We start from the raw sequence: 20756 nt of genomic DNA, 5'->3' as shown, positions 1-20756 counted from the left end.
AAAATTTGGCTTAAGTGAGGTAATTGGTAAAGATGTGTTTATGATGTAATACATATGTTCTCATAGGCTAAGTTATGTATATGTGATATCTTGCATATTGGTTGTTATGGTAAGGTTTGAGATATCGACGTATGAATATGTTTTGTTTGTGGTTCGCAACTAATGGTTAAGTTGTTAAGTTACATGCTTGAGTAGTAAATATGTTAAGAATGGTTCTAAAATGTATATGGATGCCGTGTGATGGTGTTTGATTGGGAAGTAAATTGTTTGATTTAGCTCAAGAGCCTAGAGGATCAAAGTCGGATAAGGGAAAAGAGGAAGTAAACGAATACCGTGGATATCTAGTCGTCGACCACTTTCGAGGTAAGTTTTAAGCGATAAATCGTTGAGTAAATTCAATCATAATAGGGCATAATGAGTTGATTTGATAAGATATGATGTGGCCATGATATGTCTTAAACCCAAATGGTAAGTTCATAAGTGTTTGGACTTGGAAATTTAAGAGCAAATTGTAATAAATTGCTTGGACAGCAGCAGTAAGGTGATTTTAGAAAATCACTATAAATTGTTGGTGTGGAATTATAGGCTGAATAAAATATGTAATCAAAGCTTAGTTGGTCTAGTTTCTTATAAAAGAGACCGTGCAAGCAAAGAAATTTCCTATAAAGAGATATTTAATGTTGTGCGGGACAGTGTCGGAATGACTCCGAAATCCCTGTTCTGTTTTTGGAAAATCATTATAATTCGTACAAAATGGTTATGAGATAAGATTTATATGCTTAGACTCCTTAATGAGTCTAGTTTCAAATGGAGTCAAGTAGAACACATTATGAATTCTGTACAATGAAAATTTGATTTGTAGTGAAGAGTGGTCAGATTAGTCAAACAGTGAAACAGGGAAACTTTAAGAAAAATCTGGTATTGATTGGCCAAACCTAAAATTCTGAAAATTTTATGGGTGGAAGATACATGAGTCTACATTCGGGGAAAATTAACGGCAATTGATTTTGAGTTTTGTAGCTCCAGTTATAAACAACTTAGTGACCGTTGGTCAGAAAAACTGCTTGTAGCGAATATGTGATTTTGTTGTAAACTTTGATGAAACTATTTGAGTTGCTTATAAGCTATTGCTGAAATTGATGTACAAGAAAATATGAAATATGTATGATATACATATATGTGTGATAAGGCCGAATGGCCAATGCGATGAATGTGAAAGTGGATGTATATGTGATGAGGCCTAATGGCCGATGTGATGAATGTGAAAGTGTATGTATATGTGATGAGGCCTAATGGCCGATGTGGTGAATGTGAAAGTGTATGTATATGTGATAAGGCCTAATGGCCGATGTGGTGAATGTGAAAGTGTATGTATATGTGATAAGGCCTAATGGCTAATGTAAAATATATGTGTGACATGCTTATGTGGTAAAGCCGAATGGCTAATGTGAATGTTGTAACATGTAATTAAATGTACATGAAACTTGGAATATGTTCCGAGTGAGACCCGATGACTACGTGTGGAGATTATGACCGGGTAAGACCCGATGACTACGTGTGGAGATTATGTCCGGTAAGACTTCTTTTATAAGAATTGCTTATAAAATTACATAATGCGAAAGGTTAAACAGTATGTACTCCAAGCTTATATGTGAGCTTGATTTAAACTAAACCATAAGGTAGTTATGTGATGTATACGAGAGCAATCTATGAGACTATTCCTATGATTATGATGAGATGTGCATATTTGGATAAAGGGGTGGTATGCTAAAGGAAGAGTGAAATAAAATACAAACAACTATGTTATAACTTGATTGTTATCTGTTGACACTTGCTTGAAACTTACTAAGCATTGTAATGCTTACTCCGTGTACTTTGTTTCCTCTGTTTTATAGATCTCATTTGGAAGCTACAGAGGCTCGGGGATCGTCGAAGAACTAGTCACACTATCAATATCCACTGTTTGGTACTGCTATGTTTTGGAATATCTTATGGCATGTATAGAATAGACTAGTAGTGAGAGGATATCTTGGTTAATGTATAGGACTACCCTTTTGGTGTAGGTCATGTACCCTTCGGTTTTGTGTAAATTCGGATAGCCATGCGAAAATGGCTTAGATATACTTTGATCACAGCATTATAATCGTTGTATATTGGTTGTCAAGAGGTATGGAAATGTTGGTAACGGTTAGCCATGGAATGGTCATTCATGATCACTTTTGGTATATGTATGACAAACTCTAGTTGATCCATGGAGGATCATGAAATAGGTAAAGTTTACCTTAAAATAGATGCTGGTAGCAGCAGTGATGTGAATGTGAAAATCACTAAAAATAGTATAAAGGAATTAAATAGTGAATAAATTATGTAGTCGAACCTTGATGAATCTATTTTCGTAGGAAAGTAACGAAACGATCATATGAACAGTATGTTAAGAGATATTTAAGTTTTCGTGAGACAGGGCTGAACGGTTTCTGGATTCCCTGTTCCGACTTTGGAAATTCATTGTAAATTAACCAGAGATAATTAGGAGTCATGCAATATATGTATAGATTCATATTTTAGTCTAGTTTCTATAGAAACAAACGGCATCAGTATTGAAGCCCTGTACAGGGAGATATCCAATTCGTAACACTCGAAGGTCAGTGTAGTTGATCCCTGCAACAGGGGAGACTTTAACTAATAAACTGTACTAATTGGCCGGACCAATAATTCTAGAAAAAAATTTTTAGATGCATATACGAGTCTAGTTTCAGGGAAAAATTACGAAACTAGTTTTCGAGTTTTGGAACTCAAGATATGATTTTTAAAGTGATAGTGACGCAGTTAGCTAACTGCCTGGAAAATTTTTAAAATGGACTGTGAAAGTGAATGGTTTAAGCCGTTAACCCCTCGTGTCCGATTCTGGCAGCGGACTCGGGTACGGGGTGTTACACCTTGTGTTGGGTAAGACGGTTCCAACTCGGCTACTCGATGATCTTTTCTTTGCCTTTGCTTGATTCTCCTCCTTTAACTCCTTGAGCTTAATCAATAAATCAACTAGTTTAACCACCTTGCTAAATATTTATAATCCAATTACACATGCATATGTATGTTAGTATATTCGGCAACCATCCTCACTAATTACCCATTTAGTCGATTATACACATAATCAAAGGTAACCTCATGAATGGGCATACTTATGTATATATATATATATACACTTCCGAATGGGCATCACAATTAGATTTAACACCACCTTCATACTCAATTAGATGGCCGAATGTATGTACAATGTCAACTATAACATCATTTAAACATCTAATTTCATCTCATGAACACTTGATCGAATTTTCCTAATCTAGCATATTTTCACATCTATTTGTAACATCATGTAAATCCACATATAACTACATTTCTTAAGTTCCACATCTTAATGCCCATTATAGCCATTCTCATAGTCTAAATCTAAAAATCGGCACATCCACCTTTCAACCATGTTAGCCGAATACTCATTCTCTTCTTAGTCCTAAATTCGGCACCTCCAACAAAGTGACTTAACAACTTCAACTTTCATGCTAACATAACAAGCAATTTAACACATACATATAACTAACATGTTAATAGCATCAAGGTATCAACTAAAATTTTTAAGCTTCTTAGTCAAAGCCTAACTCTCCGACAACCCCAAATCCAACCATGGGATAGATAGAATTTAGACTCATCACCCAAAGGTTGTGTAAACTTCCAAAAATATCATTGAACATACCTTGATCTAAAGGACCACCTTGGCCGAATCTTGCTTCCTCTTCTTCCTCTAGTTACGACAATTGCAAAAGAAAGAAAACATGAACACTCCTTCTTCCCTCCTTATTAAGCATTCAAACTCCCTCATTTTCATGCCACAACATCAAACACTCCTCCTAGATACAAGCAATGGCCGAACTTCTTCAAAAATTTTCTCCCTCTCTTTTTCTTGGTTTTTCGGCTAGGAGATGGCAAGTATGAACACCCTTTTTTTTGTTCACTTTCCTATTATTATTCCCATCATTTGTTAACAAAAAAAACATATTAAATTAGAATGAGTGGAGCATCATCACTCCTTGGCCGGCCACCATGTATTTTATGGGTAATTTGACATGCAAAGCCATGCTTCCTCTCCCTATTATTAATTACTCCTTATAATTCATCTATCATCTTTTCTAACTTCGTCAACTAGGTCCTTTTCGAATTAATTCACATTCCTAAAGCTAATATTAAGCATTTAATTTCTCATATATTCACTGTCACACAAAAATTTATGTAATTAAAACACAAAAATAAATTTTTGGCTCGATAATGTGGTCTCGAAACCACATTCCGACCAGGGTCTAATTAGGGTTGTCACAGTGGTGACCACCATATCTAATCGACACCATAGGATTCGGTTGAGGCCAGATTGAATCCGATTTTGCATAACTCCTTGCCCAAATAATACATGTATATACAAGTTCTTATACACAGTTATTACTATTAGCAAAAACATAAAGATTATGATTCTTCCATAACAACCAACACAACATGGAGAAAAGGGACTGCATGTGACATCTATCTGGCGAAGTAACAGTATTTGAGTATTGTTATTAGAAGTAAGAGTTATATAATAGGTTCTGAGTGAATATGGTACTAGATATGACTAAGTGCTCGAAGACTATAGAATGCGCCTTTGGGAAAAGTCTTTATTAAGGCGAGCTTGGTGGTCTGGAGGATCCCTTGCAAGGTATACAGCACTCAGCTGATAGACGTTAATATATTTATTCCTTAGGTGCTAAGCCCATTTAATTGGCCTAAATAGCACTAGCTAGAATGAGACAAAGTTTCTGAAATTAAAAGGACATGCATTTAAGGTGAGAGAGAATGATATTAGTCACAGGTACCAAAGGAAATGTAGTGGGATAAACTTGCCCACTAAGTTTTCCTTTCTTGTGCACCTGTATAAATCCAGCATTGGCTTCTTGACCAAGTTTTGTACTTTCTTTGGAAAACTTAATTTTTTTCTCTTCAAAAACTCTCTACATTTTCTCGAAAAACTTGATAACTAAGACTTGCTTGACGGATCGAGTTCGCTATATCAGCAAACTTCACCAACGTTGGTACATTGTAAATACAGATGAAACTCAATTTATTTTATGGTTATTTATAAGGCCTTAGGGTTTATGCTTTGGGGTCAGTTAAAAGTGAGAAATGAGGAAACTTTCAAATTTTGGGTTTCCTGTTAATGTTTTTTGTTAAAACTTGCTTAGCTTTTGGTAAAATGATCTAATAAGATAACTATTGATGTTATAGCTTAAAAAACTCCTTAAAGTTCCTAAGATAAGGGAAAGGGTCCTACTGTTTGAGCTTTTTTTCAACTTTTTTGGTGAGTTCCTTCATACTTCATGAGTGTATTATGTTTTTGTTGATGTTTGGTATAAGGTAAGTTCACCTGTTCTGTAAAGGTAAAGTGTTTGCACCAAAATAACGAATGTTTATCATGAAAAGTCTAGTCAAGTATATTTGAGTAAACATTATAATGGCTTTGCTTCGTGTTGAGCTAATACTCGCATACTCTGAAAGAAACCATATGGTCTGAACAAAAAGAAAATGAAATCATGGCATTGCCTTCAATTATATGAGCACTGAACTGACAAATCCTGATACATGAGAATGGTCATGTAGCCTCTGGTATGGCAAGCATAATTACAAACCAAATTGGTAGAGCATGAAAAAGGAAAAGAAATGAATGATATGATCTTTGAACACGAACTAGGGTTTTTGGCCAACATGAAGAAGGTTATCTGCATGAATGTATGGGCATAATTCATGCACCAAAGGAACTTAGTCTGCTATAAGGCCTATGTAAGTTCAGTATTTCGTCAATGCGCGAATTGTATAAAGTCTGCTTGTGTATAGTATTTGCCAAAGGGCAAATTTTATAAAGTCTATATAGTATTTGCCAATAGGCCAACTAAGTGTTTCACTGAGTTAGGAAGGTTCATATGTTTATTGTATGTATAATTATCCTAGTGTCTACCCTAAAACTCGCTAAGTTCTGTGAACTTACTCCGTTACCTTTCTTTCTCAGAATCATTAAAGAAGTAAAGGAATCAACAAGGACCAAGCCAGAGGATATTTTCTGTTGTGAAACTTCTAATGATTTTGTGTTATGCATGACAATGGGGATAGCGTTAAGGCTTAGGTTTTAAATAATAATATCTTGCAACTAAAATTGTATTCGTCAAATTACAATATTTCCCTAACTTTTATAATGAAGCTTATGGTCTCGATTTGTAATAGTTTACTTCATGGTTTAGTATTTCAAAATTTTGTAATCTTAAGTTAGCTTTGATGAAGTCTAACTTCTTTTTAAATTGTGTTTGGAGAAAGGGAAAGGATGTAAGGCTGTAACGTGTCATTCCTGGATCCTCCTCAAGGGTTGGGCATGGGGCGCTACACTGCCACTTGAACTCCTCAGACCTCCATCTTCTTGAACTAATTAAGATCAGTCACCAAGGGGCAAGGAATAGAACACACTCTGAGCATGTTTTGGCACCATAGACTGTCATACCTCTCTTGAGAAAGGACAATCCCTAATAGCATGGAGTCTTGACTCCAACATCTCATCGCATTTAGGACAATGTCCCTCATTAGTCATATGTCTTCTTTCTTTTTCACCATTCGTCAATAGCCTATCTTGCCAAAAGGCTCAGAGAAAGACATGCATTCTTTGAAGAGCTCTAGTTTTCCATATTAACTTTCAACAGTTAGAGCTTTCGCCATGAACAGGTTGGTACATACTCCTTGTAACACCCCTAACCTATAACCGATATCGGAACAGGATTATAGAGCATTACCGGAGTTTACAGAACAAATACAGATAATTCATATCATTTACTATTCATATTCGAAAATAATCATACTGTCCCTTGAATGGACCTTCGAGGTCCAATTTAAACATTAGAATCAAGTTGAAACTAAATCAGGATCCCAAAGAATTTTTCACGAAATTTCAAAATTTTTCTTATATAGGGGTCACACGACCATGTGAGTAGGCCGTGTGGCTCACACGGCTAAGTGACATGCCTATGTCTTAGGCCGTGTGGGCATTCTATGTGAGGCACACGGCCATCTCCCACCTGGTGTCCTTACCTATGTAACTCTCTGACCTGTGCCACACGGCCTTCCACACAACCGTGTTCTAAGCCATGTAGCGCACACGGCTGAGACGCACACCCGTGTCTCTGCCTGTATACCCAATTCTGAGCATTTTTTTTTTCTAAATTTTAAGATGCAGGGGACACACAACCAATCCACATGCCCATGTGCCAGGCCATGTGTTATACACGGTCAAGACACATGCCCATGTGTTTACCCGTGTGGACAAAATAAGGCCATTTCTTAGCCTTATTTCTGACCCAAATTTAACCTTCAACCTACAATAACATTTGCATACACTTTCCAACCAATTCAAGTCATATCAATCAAACAAACATCATTAACATGTATGAAATAGTATCACATATTCATATGATCAAACTTACCTTCTTGTAATGATTTATATTTTACCGTAATTCAGTTTAACCAAACCACATACATATAAGCTAAACATGATATATATCCCTATAATAGCATGCCAAAACAATCTATTTCTAGCCATTCCAATGGCTAAGTTACAAACAGCTATTTACATGCCAACATAGACCAAGTTACCCTATACATGTCATAATATCAAAATAAGATTACTTTTTATACCAAAACAAGCTGGAGGATAGAGTGATGATTCTCCGACCGTTCTTCAACCTTAATAAGCTTCCGAAACACTATAAAATAAAGAAAATAAAACCTAGTAAGCATTTAATGCTTAGTAAGTTCGTATAATAGAAAGTAAACTTACCAATCATATTCATTTAAATAAGCATAACAATAACATGCTTTCCAACAAATTAGCAAATTTGCCTAATCACATACATTCAAATAAGCAAGTTAGTCACATAATTCACATGTACATTAAGTAAGCATGGATGAGCTCATCTAACTATAAACCTTCAGGTATTTTAGAAGCATTTGAGATATAGTTCTCTAAGTCTCGCAATTTCTCATGTCAAAAATTTATTCTATTGAATTATTGAAATATCGATGGATATTCAGGTAGTACACTCAGGGTGTACAAAGCTGTAAATCGTCAACTCATAATCAAGGGTACCCATTAGGGCACTTAATCAGGGAGCACACTCTCGAGCCACATATCAGGATGCTCAGATGAGCCATGTAACAGGACACTTATCCGGGCTAAACAAGAAACTCATAAGAGTTTTACTCAAGGAGCTCATAGAGCTTATCAGGTAACTCCGAAGAGTTATTATCAAGGAGCACCGGATAAGGTAACAGGGAGTTCAAGCGAGCTATGTTTGTAACACCCCTTACCCGTGTTTGATGCTGGAATAGGGTAGGAGGTATTGTCGGACTTATACACATGCAAACATACAAAATCGAGACGTAAATTTTCATCCAAATTTAAAACTTTTCATAAACATTTATATCATCCCTATAACGAACCTACAAGGCCCAAAACATGCATTGTAAGCGGTTCGGGACTAAACCAAAAACTTTGGAAAATTTCACAACACTTAGAAAATTTTTCATGTTTTAAGAGCCACATGGCCATGTGGCTTGGGATATTCCCGTGTGGGCAGGCCGTATGGTCATACACGCCCCTGTCTCTAACCCGTGTAACTCTCTGTTTGTCACTCATGAACAAATTAAAGTCACACGGCCAAGGCACATGCCCGTGTGCTTAGGCCGTGTGGTTGATTTAGTTTTCATAATTTTTCATAAAATAGGTGCAGACTTCATACGCCCAGGGCACACGCCCGTGCCTGATGCCGTGTCATCCACACGGCTGAGACACACGCCTGTGTCTCTGCCTATGTGCTCAATACTGAGCATTCTATTTTGCAACAATTAAGATGCAGTGGGCACACGGCCGAAACACACGCCCATGGGGTAAGTCATGTGGACAAAAACAAGGCTATTTACCAAGCCATTTTTCACCCTTCCATGCACAAACCTACACAACTAAACAAAGCACCATTCCAAGTATATACATTCTACCAAATCAGCCACAACCAAGGCATCAATACCTCATCCACATGCTATCATTGATCATACACAAACATCACATATATCTCAACTCAAATCAATCAATTTTCCACATCCATGAAAACATCATCATATGCATATATATACTTAAACCAATATTAGCCAATTTCAATGGCCAATTACAAAATGAATTATCAACCAACATAAGCCAACACATTTGGCCAAATCAATTATGACACATAACAAAATGACCAAGTCCCTATACATGCCATAGCTCAAAATATTGAAATCATTAGTACCCAAAATATTAAGTTGATATTGTTACTAGATCTCCGACAATCTTCGATCCCTGAGCTGGCTTGATAACACTATAAGACAAGGGAAAAGAAAAGGGGAGTAAGCTATATAGCTTAGTAAGTTCCCATGCAAATAACAAGCATCATAAACCAACATTTAATATTCAATTAACTTGATAATAATTGGCATAAATGTTATTAAGATCTTATAATCATAACTTACTCAATCATAACCTTACCGAGGGTTCATCACATAACGAGCTCATCACGTATGAGTTTTACATACATACCTGGGTCATCTCAAATTGGATTTGCATGCGTTTCACCTTTAGCATACTCACTAAATTACCTGTTGAACCACTTGGAATACTAAACGATACTCGGGTGTTCCTACACACGGTACCATACCAATGCCATATCCCAGATATGGTCTTATATGGGATCTCGTATCGATGCCAATAGCCCAGCTATGGTCTTACACAAAATCTCATATCGATGCCATATCACAGATATGGTCTTACGCGAAGTCGCATATAGATGTCATATCCCAGATATGGTCTTACACATAATCTTAGTAACCCTAATGTCATGACAGTTGTATCCTATCTATTCCTAAGGTTCAACTGGAATTTCACTATTGTCGCAACTTTGTCAAACAGGCTCAATGGTAAATCATAATTCATACAATAGTAAAGCATTTAAAACACAATTAAAACAATGCATTATTTACATAAGAACTTACCTCAATACAAAAATAGTAGGAAATGGACCTAATCGTCAAATACTTTGTTTTCCCCCCGATCTAGGTCTGAACCTCGTTTCTCTTGATCTATAATAGTAAATTTAACTCATTTATTAATTACATTACTCAATTCAGTCCAAAACTTACATTATGGTAAAATTACATTTTTGCCCCTAAACTTTGACATATTTACATTTTAGTCCCTAGGCACATAAAATGAAATCTATTTAATTTCATCAAGACCCAAGCATAGTCGAACCTCTTTCATGCTTATAAAAGCTCAAATTTTCCATTTAATCACACTTTTATACACATTTTGAAATCTTTTTACAAATAGGTCCTTTTGACATTTTCATCAAAAATCACCTAGCAAAAGTTGTTTATCTAACATTAAACTTTTATAATCTATCATTAGACATCAAAATACACAAATATCTAACATGGGTCAAACCCTAGACCTCAATCATCTCTCAAATTAATGGTAGAAATAGATAGATCGGGTGATAACGACTTCAAAAATGTAAAGAACATTTAAAATGGGGCAAGAACGGACTTACAATTGAGCTTGAAAAGTGGAAAAACCCTAGCTATGTCTTCCTTGAAATTTTTGGCAAAGCATGAAGAAGATGGACTAAATTTTGGCTTGATTTTTGGTTTTTAGTTCATTTAATTACCAAATGACCAAAATGCCCTTTTCTCAAAACATTAAAATTCTCTTACCTTATGTCTATTTTTGTCCAACTTAAAGTAAAATGGTCTAATTACCATCTAAGGACCTTCAATTTAAAATTTCATAACAATTAGACACCTCTAGCATGTAGAACTCAACTTTTGCACTTTTTACAATCTAATCTTTTTTGCTAAATTGCGTGCTCAAACGTCAAAATTTTCGAACGAAATTTTCACGAAATCATTCCATAAAACTTTAGACCATAGAAATGTAATAAAAACAAGTTTTACTACATTAGATTCATGGTCCCGAAACCACTGTACTAACTAGGCCTTAAATCGGGTTATTACAATGTTAGAAAGCCCATAAGAGCCTATATTAGGACGCTCACGTAGAGCTACGTTTGTGTCTATAATATATGCTGGATCACAACCGATCGAATCATGTAACAGGATGCTCACAAAGAGTTGTGGTAATGTAAAACACATGCAAAATCACTTCCGATCAAGATGCTTGCAGGAACTATATAATAGGATGCTCGAGAGGGCTAAAACAAGATTGCTCGTCCAAGCTATATTCTGTCCGCAACATATGCAAGACTATATTCATTACGGGAAATCACATATATTCATCGAATTTCATTATTCAAACGGAACTTAACATTTTTCGGACTTGATTGAATATGTGATTATTTCTTTTATTCATAACATTTATATAATTCATAAAATCACACACCACATTCATTTCAAGTATGAAAATAAACACAATTTGGTTACACAAACTTACATTGACACTTGTTTGTGTATGAAAATCTACTGATCCAAAACTTTTTATTTTCCTCAATCTAGCTTCGAATTTGACTTGTCCAGATCTTTATAAATGAATTTAATCATCAATTTATCACATTTCATATTCAACTAGATTCAGTTTACACTCTACGCAAAATTACCATTTTGCCCCTAAACTTTTATAAATTCCAATTTTGTCCCTAGGCTCGAAAAATGAACTTTATGCAATTTAACCCTTATTCCAAGCCTAACCTATTTTTACATGTCTTAATAACAACCCGTGAATTTCTTAAAAATCAGAATTTTTCCATGGTTTTACAAATTTTCAATTTAGTTCCTTAATTACAATTTCATGAAAATTCTCTTTGTAAAAGTTGTTTATTTATCAACAACCTTTCATTTTCTACCATAAATTTCAAAATTTCAGCATATTCATCCGTGGAAAAATTTCTATACTTCGATATCTTTTCAAATTAATCCCCAAAATAGATAGATTAAACTATCCCGATCTCAAAAATATAAAAATTACTAAAAACGAGACAAGAAAACATACTTAATTAAGCTTAATTAGTTTCCTTTCTCTCTCTTAGGGTTTCCATGTAAATTTTTAGGGATGAAGATGATATAAAATGATAATATATCTATTTAATTATTTATCATCCATTAATTTTTCCACTTTCCAATTTAATCCTTACCTTTTCTAGTTTTCCATGAATGATTCATCAAAAATATCTACTAACTTTTCTTTAATGGTTTAACTACCATATAAGGACCTCAAGTTTTGAATTTCATAGCTATTTGATACTTATAGCTACTAGAACTCAACTTTTGCATTTTATGCAATTTGGTCCTTTTCATAATTAAGCACATAATCGATAAATTTTTCTTATCAAAATTTTTATATAACATTCCTATCATAATACGGACCATGCAATAATATTAAAATAAATTTTCTTTCTGGCTCAGATTTCTGGTCCCGAAATCACTGTTCTGATTTCACTGAAATTGGGCTATTACAACTTTCCCCTTTAAGAATTTTCATCCTCAAAAATCTTACCAGCAAAGAGGTTTGGGTATTGCTTCTTCATGATATCCTTCGGTTTCTATGTAGCTTCTTCAATACCATGTCATTGCTAGAAAACTTTTACCAATGCTACCTTTTTATTTCTTAACTCTTTTGTTTCATGTGCCAAAATTTTGATCAGTTCCTCACTGTATGTTATATCAGGCTGAATCTCAACTTCCGTTGGAGAAATAACATGTGAATGATCAGACCGACACCATCACAACATAGACACATGAAAAACATTATGAATTCGATCAAGTTCTGGTGGTAATGCTAACCGATATGCAACAGGTCTGATTCTTTCAATAATCTCATATGGCCCAATAAATCATGGACTCAATTTTCCTTTATGACCAAACCACGGAACTTTCTTCCAAGGTGATACTTTAAAAAATACCTTATCACTAACCTGAAATTCTATCTCTTTTTATTTAAGATTGGGATAAGGCTTTTGATGATCAGAGGCTGCTTTCAAACTATCTCTAATTACTTCCACCTTTTCTTCAGTTTCATGGAATAAGTCAACTCCGTGTATCTTTTTCTCACTGAGCTCTATCTAATACAATGGAGTTCTACATTTACGACCATACAAAGCCTCATATGGTGCCATTTTAATATTGGACTGATAGTTGTTATTATAAACAAATTCAACTAAAGGTAGATATTTTTCCCAATTACCTTCAAATTCAAGCACACAACACTGAAGCATATCTTCTAAAATCTGTATAACACATTTGGATTGTCCATCAGTTTAAGGATGGAATGCAGTACTAAAATATAACTGTCACACCCCTAACTCGTAACCGTTGCTGAAATAGGTTAAGAGGCATTACCGAACTTATAACTTAGTTCAGAACTATAATTTATCAAATATCATTACATTTCAAGAAATATCACTCATTCACATTCATTATATACTTAAATGAAGCATACAAAGCCTTAATCATGCATTCGGAACTAAATTGATAACATATAAAAATTTAAGAATTTAGAAAAATTTTCAACGTTTAAAGTGTCACACGCTTGTATGAAAAGGCCGTGTGCTTCACACGAAATTAGACACGCCCGTATATCTAGGCCATGGCAAAATAGGGCATACATACTAAATTATCCACACGGTCTCAAGACACGCCCGTATGCCAGGACGTGTGAAAATTAGGGAAATTATTGACTTGGCCACACGGCCAACCGCACGCCCATGTGCCAGCCTGTGTGTCATTCACACGGCCAGTAGACACGCCCATGTGTCTAAGCCGTGCTCGATACTGACTTAATTCGTAGGGCTACACCAGGGGATACACGGTCGTGCAACATGACCGTGTGTCGTACACGGTTAAGACACACGCCCGTGTCTCTGACCGTGTGGACAAAAATAAGCTTTTTGCAAAGCCATTTTTCCACCCTACAAACACAAGCATTCATAAACATAAATAACCACATTTCACAACCCAATTGGAAAGCATCTCATAACCATTTCATATACAATATGTACCAGTTCCACTTGACAATCAATTACCTAAATAGTACCATACATAATCCATTCATCCAACAATACATATCAATACCTCACTTGCATATTTTCATTCAAACATTACCTTACCAAACATACCAAATGTAAGCACATATATACAACTAAAACATGATACCAAATAAGCCAAAACACATGGCTTAACTTATACACAATAACATACCAAAATCAAGTTATCATCTTAACTAACATCATTTAAACCAGCCTATACATGCCATATTTACATATATTTACAAGTTCAAAATACCAATCAGAAATTGGATAGTGTGACGTACAACTCCGACTTGTCCGAAAGGAGCAAGCAACAAGCCTCTATAAAAAATAGGGAATGAAACAGAGTAAGCTTATAGCTTAGTAAGCCCGTATAATTCAAAATTAAACTTACCATTTATACAAAATCAAGCAATAATAAAAATGCCAACAATTCAGTTTAACCATCACCTATTCACACATAGTCAATACATGTTAGTCATTTAACATAAACATAAACCATCCATTAATACAAAACTCTGTATTATTCCAAAATTCACATATCATTCATATAACATTAATATCACTTATAACTCGTAACTTATCTGTATAAACAGTATTTAGGGCCATTGAACCTATTAGAACTTCAAAGAATAGTTGACTGAACAATGTCAGCAATCCGTCAATTCATCATCAAACATGCTCTTTCGAGTCATGGTCGATAAGCTCTTCCTGTGCTGATGAACAGTAAGCTCTATTGAGCTTAAATGGTAAGCTCTATTGAGCTGAACAGTAAGCTCTTTCAAGCTAAATTGATAAGCTCAAATGAGCTGAAATAGTAAGCTCTTCCGAGCTGTAGTGAGTCCGCAACAAATACAGGAGCTCAACCAATATGGTAATCTCAGTAACACATCACTCATATCCAAACAGGACTCGGTAACAAATACAATATATCATTAAGACATTTATATTTCAAGTATTTCAATTATATACATTCAATTCAACAATTAAAAATATACAAAAGTTATATTCTAATTATACGAACTTACCTCGTATTAACTCGTATAACCATCGTCTACTCGTCAACCTTTCGTTCTCCCTGATCTAATTCTGATAATTGTTTATCTAGATCTAAATATATTATCAAATTCAATATTTTTAGTAACCATTTAATACAATCCACATATACTTGGAAAATTACACATTTGCCCTTATGCTTTTAACTACTATGCAATTTAGATCTTTTTACACAAAATGGCAAATTAATGCAATTTATCCTTAACCCATGTATAGCCGAATTTCACTTAACCTCATAGCAGCCCATATTTACATTTTATTCACATTTTCAACCACCACATTTCTATCTTTCACAATTTAATCCCTAATTCTCATTTTTGTCAAAAATCATTTTATAAAAGGCATAATTGCAAAAAGAGCCCTCAACCTTTGGGGGCTTTTGGATATATGCCCCTAACTTTTTTATTTTTTGATTGACACCCTCAACATTACAATTTTTTCAAAAATCAGCCCAGTTTTAACGGTCAACATGAGTTGACCATTAATCAAATTCTAGGTCAACATAATAGCCTATGTGGCATGCCACATAAGCCCACAACATCATAGATGAAGTTATCTATTTCAAAAAAAATTTTCTCTCATTTTCTCTCTTGCCAAACATGGTTGCTGCCATTTTTTCTGTCATTTTCTCTCTTCCCAAACACCATTTTTTTTTTCAAAACATATTGTTGGCTTCCTTCATCTACAAGAATCTCTATTATTATAATCACTACAAGAATCCATTATTATAATCAAACTCGCTAGCCAGTTTGCAACTACAAATATAATTCATCCAGTTGAAAGTAAAATTGCTGGCTCCTGCGAATGAAAATGCAGAGGAAAAGTAATCGACCATTGCCATTGCCAGTGGCATCTCCTGATCGAGAGGATAACCATTCTTAGCTCAAATCAACCATTTTCAACAAAAGGAAGAGGACTATAGCAGCTAACGCCTCCCATTTGACTCCAGCTTCTTCTTTCTTCAACCTCTAATCCTCGCCGACTAATCACAAAACCCTAACCACCATCTCCAATCTTAAGGAATTTGCATCTTCTCGACCGAAGGATATAAAGCGTAACCTCATCAACCGATCTCACTCTGAGATTCGTAAGGATCTTGACATCTCTCACTCACGCCTCCAAAGCGCTTCAAGGTCTCTCTCATATATTCTTGTTGATCCGTTTTATTATTTACATGAAATCAAAGGACCTTTGAATTTTAAAAGTTGTTATAATTAGACTGTTAATTTTTTTTCTTAATTTTTCTACTACTAACTGTTTTTCCTAATTTGATAGATCCAGACACAAGCATGCCAACAAGCGATTGAGGAAGCTGAAAAGGAATACAATAAGATATTGGAAAAGATTGATGAAAGCCATGAAGCATGAAAGTAAATCTTTTGACGCTGAATAAAGGAGAAATTAACCATATTCTACAATTAAATTTTTTCCCAGTTCCGACACTATCATCTAATTTCCTTTTCATTGTGTTTAATTTCAGGCTTCATATGCAGAATTCATGGCAGATGCACAAGCCACTGCTTCCCGTGGTATTTTTGTGCCACTTCTTTTCATCGCCATTGCTATTTCAACACGGTCATTCATTATTATTGCTACGTTTTACAGTGTTTACTACTTAGCAGAGTTCCCTGATTTATCAAAAATTAATAGGAACCTAACGAAAGAGTTCATAAAAGATCATCTGGAAACTTATTATGTTTAAGTTGCTTTTAAATCGGTGAAATCAGTGGATCCTTCATCTAGCTTTACCTATGCAAATAGAATTTTCATCACGCCACACATTTTACATTTTAGTGAAATTTTCATCATCTTATTGTCCATTTGGTGTTGCTATCATTTTGTAAAACTTCCATTTCTGAGCTTTCTAAGTCATTTGAGAAAGGAATCGACGATCTTCGCAACCAATTTGGAATGCCATTTCATATGTTTTAAAGATTCTTGTAGATGAAATGAGCCAACCATATGTTTTGAAGAAGAAAAATAGTGTTTGGCAAGAATGAAAGTGAGAGAAAAAAATGGCAGCAACCATGTGTTTGGCAAGAGAGAAAATGAGAGAAAAAAATTTGTGAAATAAATGATGTCATCTATGACGTTATGCGCTTATGTGGCATGCCATATGGGCTACTATGTTGACCTACAGTTTGATTAACAGTCAACATGAGTTGACCGTTAAAACTAGGTTGATTTCTGAAAAAATAGTAACGTTAAGGGTGTCAATCAAAAAATAAAAAAGTTAAGGGCATATATCCAAAAGCCCCCAAAGGTTGAGGGCTTTTTTTTGCAATTATGCCTTTATAAAACTTGTATATCTATCAACAACCATCAATAGTCTAACAAGAAACTTCAAAATACCCAAGTATTCAACAAGGACATATCTCAAAATCTTTAGACATTTCAAAATCTATGGTACGGGCTAGCTAGATTGAGTTGCAACGAGCTCAAAAACGTAGAAATCATTAAAAACCGAGTCAAAATGGACTTACAATTTGATCCTACAATGGCCGAATGTTTTCAAGCTCTCCCAAACCCTATTTTCTCTTTTAAAATCGGTTGAATGAAGAAGATGACACCAAATTAAGTTTTTGTTTTATTGATTTTAACATTAATTACCTATTTATCGTTTTAACCTTTAAAACATTTAATAATTTCAAAAATACCAAGCCAACCACTTCCACTATGTCATTAAAGGACTAATTACCATGAAAGTACTCCCATATTTCAAGTTCATAGCCATATAGTGCTTTTATCAAGTAGAACCCTAATTTTACACTTTACGCGATTCAGTCCTTTTTATCGAATTAAGCATTTAAACAGTAAAATTTCTTTACGAAACTTTCACATAATAATTCTATCATACTGTAAAAATTAATAAATTAGTAAAATAAATATTTTTACTTCATATTTGTGGTCCCGAAACCATTGTTTCGATTTGACCTAAAAACGGGTTGTTACAACTCTCCCCCCTTAGGGATTTTTGTCCCCGAAAATCTTACCGATAAATAGGTTAGGGTACTGTTTTTGTATAACTTCCTTAGGTTCCCACGTAGCTTCCTCAATTTTGTGTTTATGCCAAAGAACCTTCACAAGAGCTATACGTTTATTCCTCAATTCTTTAATCTCTTAAGCCAAAATCCTTATCGATTCTTCGTTATACGATAAATCAGACTGTATCTCTACATCAACGGGAGAAATCACATGTGAAGTATCCATAGCATCGAAACATGAAAAACATTATGTATCTTTTCAAGCTCAGACGGTAACGATAGTCGATATGCTACAGGCTCTATCCTTTCAATAATCTCATACGACATGATAAATCACGGACTTAGTTTTCCTTTACGGCCGAAACGGAGAATTTTCTTCCACGATGACACTTTCAAGAATACTCGATCTCCAACCTGAAATTCTATTTATTTATGTTTCAAATCTGCATATGATTTCTATCGATCTGAAGCTGCTTTTAAACTATCGCGAATCACTTTCACTTTTTCTTCTGTTTCTTTGATTAACTCAACCCTGTGAATCTTTTTCTCACTCAATTCAGTCTAGTATAACGGTGTTCGACACTGTGACCATATAAAGCTTCGTACGATGCCATCTTTATACTCGTTTGGAAACTGTTGTTATAAGCAAATTCAATCAGAGGCAAGTATTTCTCCCAACTACCTTCAAGCTTGAGAATGCAACAATGTAGCATATCCTTAAGTATCTGTATAATTCTTTTAGACTGACCATCAGTCTGGGGATGAAAAGCTGTACTGAAATTCAATTTCGTTCCCAAAGCCTCTTGCAATTTCTTCTAAAATCGCGACGTAAATCTCGGGTCTCTATCAGAAATAATAGATAATGGCACACCATGTAATCGAACAATCTCTAAAATATACAATTCTGTCAATCTATCAAGTCAGTAATCTATACATACCGGTATGAAATGAACAGATTTTGTTAGTCGATCAACAACAACCCAGATAGCATCTTTCTTTTTCAGAGTTAGTGGCAATCCCGATACAAAATCCATAATGACTCTATCCTATTTCCACTCAGGAATCAATACAGGCTATAGTAAACCAGATGGTACTTGATGTTCAGCTTTTACTTTGCTGAAAAATCATACATTTTGATACAAACTCTGATATATCACGTTTCATTCCCAACCACCAATACTGCTGTTCCAAATCATTATACATCTTGGTACTACCCGGATGAACAGAAAAGTGACTATTATGTGTTTCGTGCAGAATTTTCTGAATAAGCTCTGTCTTTTTTTGTACACAAATCCTATTTCGAGACATTAAACAATCATCAGTTCCAATATGAAAGTCTGAAACAAAATTAGACTCACATTGAATTCGTTTAACTTGAAAATCACTGTCCATTTTCTAAGCTTCACCGATTTGTTGAAGAAACACCTATTTAGCTTTTAATTCATCTGAAATAGATCCATCATCACAAATCATCAACTGGGTATTCATTGCTCATAATCCAAACAAAGATTTTCGGCTTAGGGCATCAGCAACAACATTAGTTTTTCTCGGATGATAATCAACCACAAGGTCATAATCTTTCAATAACTCAAGCCATCTTCGTTGTCACAAATTCAAATCTTTCTGCGACATCAGATATTTCAAACTCTTGTGATCCGTATAGATGTGGCATTTTTCACTGTATAAGTAGTGTCACCAAATCTTTAATGCAAATATAATCGCAACTAGTTCTAAATCATACGTCGAATAGTTTTTTTCATACGGTTTCAGCTGTTGGGAAGCATAAGTAATAACTTTTCCATCTTGCATCAAAACACATCCCAGTCCGTTTAATGATGCATCACTATAGATCACAAACTCTTTTCCCAATTCATGTTGAACCAAAACTGATGCCTCTGTTAACAATGCTTTCAACTGTTCAAAACTCTGTTGACATTTTTCCAACCAATTGAACTTTACATCTTTTCGTAGTAGTCGTGTTATCGGTGTTGCAATCATTGAAAATCTTTTCACGAATCTTCGGTAATAGCCCGTTAAGCCCAGAAAACTACAGACTTCAGATACGTTTATCAGAGGTTTCCAATCAATAATAGCAGAAATCTTACTCAGATCAACTCTAATGCCATCGGCTGAAACAATATGCCCTAAAAATCCAACCTCTTTGAGCTAGAACTCACATTTACTGAACTTTGCAAATAACTGTTTATCACGTAGAGTTTGTAACACAATTCTCAAATGCTCGGTATGCTCAATTTCATCTCGTGAATAAATCAGAATATCGTCAATAAATACAACAAAAAATTTGTCTAAATACGGTCTGAATATTCGAGTCTCAAATTCATAATTTCCATACCTTGTTCTGAATGCAGTTTTCAGCACATCCGACTCTTTAACTCGCAATTGATAATAACCCGATCTCAAATCAATACTTGAAAATATCGTGGCCCCTTTCAACTGATCAAATAAGTTATCAATCCGTGGTAGAGGGTATTTGTTCTTTATAGTCACTTTATTCAGCCGTCTATAGTCGATACACATG

Source organism: Gossypium arboreum, chromosome 12 (assembly GCF_025698485.1).
Source record: "Gossypium arboreum isolate Shixiya-1 chromosome 12, ASM2569848v2, whole genome shotgun sequence".
Lineage (NCBI taxonomy): Eukaryota > Viridiplantae > Streptophyta > Magnoliopsida > Malvales > Malvaceae > Gossypium > Gossypium arboreum.
This window is presented reverse-complemented; position numbering follows the sequence as displayed.